Source organism: Belonocnema kinseyi, chromosome 10 (assembly GCF_010883055.1).
Source record: "Belonocnema kinseyi isolate 2016_QV_RU_SX_M_011 chromosome 10, B_treatae_v1, whole genome shotgun sequence".
In the NCBI taxonomy this organism is placed as follows: domain Eukaryota; kingdom Metazoa; phylum Arthropoda; class Insecta; order Hymenoptera; family Cynipidae; genus Belonocnema; species Belonocnema kinseyi.
In genome coordinates this window covers 7,049,255-7,055,757 of record NC_046666.1, presented here as the reverse complement: position 1 = coordinate 7,055,757, position 6,503 = coordinate 7,049,255, and the positions used below count along the sequence as shown (strand labels likewise).

The window sequence follows — 6,503 nt, the reverse complement described above, 5'->3', positions numbered from 1 at the left end:
CAAATTCGGACTTTTGATTTTGACTCGTAATGTCACCGCGCAGACAATACTTTTACGCGTTTTCGAGCGCTCAGCGAGTTATTGCATCCAGGGGCTCAATTTCTATCAATGGTCCAATAAATTTTGTTTAGAGTGTATTACAGTCAAACCTGGATTTAATATCAATTTTGACAGACCAGTCTCTATATTCCTTTTTGTACCCTATTTTCAATATGTTGTCCCTATGGGTATCATATTTGAGTAAGGAATTTTGAAAGAAAAAATAACAAGAATCAGAGAATTTCTGTGAGATGTAACTGTTAAAAAACATAAGGACTGTTACACAGTCACTTTTTGAAATGAAATTTTAAAAGATTCCAAGGATTTACGAAAATTAATTTAATTAAGTTGCAGTGATTTTAAAGCTTTTGAAATATTATAGGATAAAGAATTTTCTAGAATTTCTGAAGATATGGAACGAATTTACAGGACGTATGAGGTTTTAAAAGATTTTAAAAGATTTCACGTTATTTCATGACATTTTCGAGGATTTCAATGATTTCAAGGGATTTTAAAACTCTCAATGTATTTTAATACATTTTTCATGATTTCAGAAAATATCATGATATAATTTCACGGAATTTTATAATATTTTAGTGCATTTTATAGAATTTATTTATGAGAAGTGAGGTATTTTGTAGGGTTTTAAATATTTGACGAGATTTGAAATTCACCCTGAATTCTTTAGAATTCTCTGGAATTTTATTAATTCACTGGAAGTTTTTTAATTCACTGGAATTTTTATCAATTTACTCTTTTCTACTTAATTTAATAATTTTTGAAAGTTTCGATTTAATTGATCCTGCTGATCAATTCATAAAATCATTAAAGGATTTGAAATATTTTAACCTATTTTTTTCAAATTCCTTGGCATTTTCAAGAGCTTTAAAAAATTTTAGAGTGTAAAGGATTTAAAATAATTTGAATTGTTTTAACAGATTACAAAGAAATTTTTTATTCATTTCAAGAATTTAATGGGATTTAAAAGGATTTGAAATACTTGAGGAGACTGTCAAAGATTACCAGAATTTTTAAACTTATTTCAGTATAGTTTGAAGGCTTTCAAAGACTGAAATATTTTAGGATATTTTAGGGGTTTTTAATAATTTTAAGGAATTTTAATATTTTAATGGATTTCAAAGAATTTTGCATCAGACATGAGTGATTTCGAAGGGGTTAGAAGATCTGAAGAGATTTTCAAATATTTTTTACAATTTATTTATAATTCACCGTGAATTTGTATTTAATTTATCCTAAATTTGTTTAATTATTTTTGAGTTGTTTTCAATTTACTTAATTGCTTTACAAATTTAGGTTGATTATTTTATAAATTTCATCTCATTCTTCTCATTTATTTTAAATTTATCTAAATTCACTCAAAATTTATTGTAATCAATCAAATTTTTTTCGATTCTTAAAATTGTTCCAACTCATTTGAATTCTTTTGAATTTAGCTTCAATTGTTTTGTAATTATTAGTCACTTCTTATGTTAGAAATTAGTAGGGTTTCGAAGATTTGCAATTTTTCTTGGAATTCACCCTAAATTCTTTTAAATTCTTTGGAACTCTCTTGAATTTCTTTAATATTCTTTAATTCTTCGAAATTCACTCAATTCTACTTAATTCAGTGAATTTTATTAAATTTTTAATAGTTTTTATTTAATTGATCCTGAAGTCAACCTCATATTAAGTTCTTAGGCATTTCATCATATTCTTAGAATTCCCTTGCATTTTTCTAAGCGTATTTCAAAGTTACTGAATTCAATTAGGTTCTTTCAAATTTTTTAAAATTCATTTTTTTTTTAAATTCACCTTGAATTTTTATGAATTTTATTGAATTATTCCCTTTGATCTTTAGTTCCTCTAAACTCAATCCAGTTTTACGGAAATCAATGGAATTTTTTATATTTTTCAACTTTTTCTCCTGTTTTTTTCTGTTCCTTCTTTCTCTCTCTGTTTTGTGACGTTTGAGTGAGCACCGCACATCCTCCCGCAGCTCCTCTCACCTATCCCCACCGCGTGGCGCCAATTCTCGGAAACATTAAATGGAGGATCACTAAATCCAGGTTTGACTGTAATTCGAGGTTTTGAATAAAAAATACCGTACTATGGATTAAAAGATTGACGAGTATATGAAGCTCAAGCATATAAAGTTAAGAACAATAAATGTAGATTTATTTCAAGAAAATCTTAACTTAAAGTCTTAAACCTAATTTTTGGATTAACAAAGTATCTTTTTAATTTATAGAGAAAATTCTTTTCGGGGAAAAAAGGTACTTTCTATTTGATAGTATCTACTGTAGATTCAATGAATGGTGATTCGAAACGAAGAAAAATAAATTTTGAGTCATCTGTATATTGTATTATCAGATGAGATATGTATTTCTTTATAAGGTAAAATTTTCCAATGTGAACAAAAATCTTCTTTTGTGATACAGAAATTTGTGTTTAAAAAAATTACATAACTTTGTGAAAGGCATAGTAAAATTGAACCAAAAGTATTAAACCTTTTCAATCTCTAAAATATTTTGTTTGCTTCATGAGCGTATACAAAAGGGTTAAATTAATATATTTTTGAATCTTTCAAAAAATTTTGAACACCATCATATTTAGTTGAAAATCTGTACAGAAGGCACTGTAACATCCCCGAAGAACAAAATTTCCAAGACGGATACTTGCCGAAATATAAAATACACGAACCAGAAAAATTCAGAATTGAAACAATAAAAAACGGTGTTTTGTTAAATATTATTTATTTAAAATGAAATAAACAAATATTTTTATCAGAGAAATTTTTTTCTGTATTTAAAATTTCTATAACACGTTTTTTTTTAATTTTAAATCAGAATAATTGAAAAGAATATATTTTTGAATGAAAAGTTTTGTTTCAAAATGTGTACAGTATTAAAAACTTTTTTTTAAATATTTTCTCAAAAACCTAAATGTTAATTAAAAGAAAAATTCAAAAGAAGCTTCGAGATCAATCAGTGCTGAATTAAATCGTGCAAATTTTGTTTGGAAAATGTTAATAGGTTCGGAGAAAAATTAGGGAGTAGTTTCTTTTTCCGTTCGAGGCGCACGTTTTGTTAAATTTATTTCTTTATACAATTTTTATACAATTATTGTTATTTTAAATTCGAAAAATAATGTTTAAATACTTTAAACATTAATCAAAAATTTCTTTGATAAAGATATTTCATTATTTTGTTTTGAATAAATGAATAATATTTATTTAAAAAGCAATAGGCTAAATTGCTTTAATTCGGAAAAGTCAAAAGCCGAAAATTTTCTGTCGGAGATTTTATTATTCGGAAATTTTACAATGTCGGAATCAAAATCACAGTTTTTCATAAATGAAATATAATTATTATGGTAATATTATTTATTGATATTCAACTAAATATTGATATAAGTAAATAGGCAGAAATATACAATATTATTTATTATGTAAGGAATAATTAAAAATTGCTATATTATTTATTTTATAAAAGTAATTATTGAATAAACAGAATATATATTTGAGTCAAAATTTAAAATAAAAAAAAATTAAAATAAATGGAGTACATTATACTATTTAGCTTCAAGCGATACAATAGAGAAATGTTGAAAATGTTTATTTTTTTATTTTCTAAGATTGTCTATTCTTAATCAGTAATTACTTTTTGCAATTATTAATTCAGTAATAATTTTTAATGTAAAGTATTGCTATCGAAAAATTAACTGACATTTATTAATTCTCTATTTACCTGTTATTCTTAAAAAGGTTTGTTTATATCTACAAATTTTAACTATAATTGAATTCTTTTCAAAATTATATTAATGTTATTATTCCTTACTATACTTAAATTTAAAAAAGAGGAAAGTTTAAAAAAATTGCCGAGCTGCAAAATTAAAAAATTTGCATCTCTTCAGAAAAAGTTTCAAAAAGCAAATGCCTTAACAATTTAAAAAAAATTATCCTAAATATTGATTAAATATTAAATAATTTAAGTACGTTTAAAAATCGAGTTTCTAGAAACCTTTTTCCTAAATTCGAAAGTGTCGTCCGTGGACAAATTGATTTTTAGAAGACAATTTTTAACTGATTTTAACTTTTTTAAAAAATGAAAACTAATAGAATTTCTCATCAAACTGTCATTGCCGATTATTTAATTTTTGCTTCTTTAATAACACAGATAAAAAAAATTTGACTTTTAAAGTATATCGGTTTTTGAAAAATGCTTTGATTCAATCAAACATATCTAGAAAACTGAAAGCAACAATTCAAGAAAGATGTCAAATAGCGATGCAATTAAAAAAAAAATTTATTGAATTTTTTATAAACAAATAAGTGAATAGAAAATGCTTTCGTGGGAATTGGCGGCGATTCGTCACTTGATTCGCACTAAATTTGAACAATTTATGGACAAAAAGAGTTTTTTAGTTGAATTAATAATAGTTAATAAATTATTTGTTATTTTGAAAGAAATTTTTACAAACAAATATCTATGTCATGTATTTTTGATGGAATAAATAAAGTTTTTTCTATGGAATCGATTACTTATTATTTGGTAATAAAACCTAATTATAACATTTGGCCACGAAATAAGTATTAATAATTGTTTAAACTACCTTAATTAACAAATGCACTATTTGCCTATTTCTAGAGGTACAAACTTGATTTTTTCGATGCAATTAACTGTAAATAACTAACTTTTAAATTGTTAAGAACATTTTGATGACAGTAAACAATTTCTTATTGTAAACAACAATTGTTTAAATAAATTTTTATTATTTTATGTATTTATATATAAAATACTGTTTTTTCACGGAATTAACAGCGAGTTATTTAGAAATGATTTTTGCTATTAATCGATAATATTTGGTAAATGTTTAACCAAACTTAATTAACAAATGCATTATTTGGCTATTTATCAGCATTTAAACTTGTTTTTTTTTGTATAATCAACTGTTAATAACACATTAACATTTTTTTTCATAGTTCGATAACGACCCACTAGTTTTTTTTATTAAAAATTTAATTAACAAATAATTTAACAATTTAATTTATTTAGTTAGGTTCCTTTAGTAAATCATCAATTTTTATTAACTTATTGTAAGGATTTATTGCTAATTAATTTTAATTATATTCCACAAAACAAAATTTAGTTTACAAATGCATTAGCCGAGAAGAAATTGTTTACTACGTTGTTGATAAAAATAAAAATAGTGGATCGTTATGGAACTATGAAAAAAAGTTTAAAAATGTGTTATTAACAGTTGAATACACAAAAAAAAATAAGTTCAAATGCTGAAAAATAACCAAATAATGCATTTGTTATATAAGTTTGTTTAAAAAATTATAAAATTTTATCTATTCATAGCAAAAAATCATTGCTAGACTGGCTGTTAATACCGTGAAAAAAGCGGAATTTTGTTTATAAATACATAAAATGATAAAAATTTGTTTGGGGCTATTCACAAAGTACGTGATACATTTTTCAGAAACTTCTGACCCCCCCCCCCCCACCCACTTTTATTTGGTGACCAAATTTGTTTATAAAAATTTCTTTTATAATAAATTATTTATTAACTTTTATTAATTCTACTAAAAAACTCTTTTTGTCCAAAAATTGTTCAAATTTAGTTCAAATCAAGTGACGAATCGTCATCAATCCTCATGAAATCATTTTCATTCTCTTATTTATTTATAAGCAAATTCAATACATGTTTTAACATTTGCATTGCTATTAGACATCTTATTTTGATAGTTGCTTTTAATCTTCTAGGTATTTTTGATTGAATCAAAGCATTTTTTTTAAACCGGTATAGTTAAAAAGTCAATTTTTTTCATTTTTGTTATTAAATAGACAAAAAAGAAACTGCGTTTCTCTTTAGTTGTAAGTATAATAAGTCTTCTTTAATCAAAGTCAACAATTATTTTAGTTTTAGAATAATGTATTGGCTGTAGTTAAGAATTTAAAATCAATGAAAATATGATAAAACGGATGAGTGAGTGTTTGTCAGTAGAGGATACAGAAAGGTGTAAAATCTTTAGATTTAACTTTTGGAAAAGAAATATATTTTACATTTTAATTAATATTTTCCTTCTTTAAATCTAACATTTCTGGTAAAAGATTATGGCAATGTATACAGTTAAACTTTATTACTATTCCAACCATAGCATCACACTTCAGAATTTGTTTGCTCGAAATTACACTTTTAGTTAACTTTACAATATTTTACTATTAGGTTTATGACGTTATCAGTTGAGGCTAATATTTTTTTCATTAATTGAATAATATTTTATTTGAATCAATAAAATAAGAAACAATATCATATGCTTTTGCATTTATAATACGAGGGTGGATTGATAAGTTTCGGGCCTGACCAAGAAAAACAACGTTTTTAAGAATTTTTTTTTTATTTCTCAACATAATCTCCTCCAAGGCTGATACATTTCTCATAGCGGTGTTCTAGTCTAG

General features: G+C 24.4%; 1 protein-coding gene across 1 annotated transcript in view; it reads left to right on the top strand.

The window, feature by feature from the left end:
• LOC117182197 overlaps positions 1-6,503 on the top strand; it is a 28,061-nt gene that overhangs the window by 19,342 nt on the left and 2,216 nt on the right. The window lies entirely within an intron of this gene.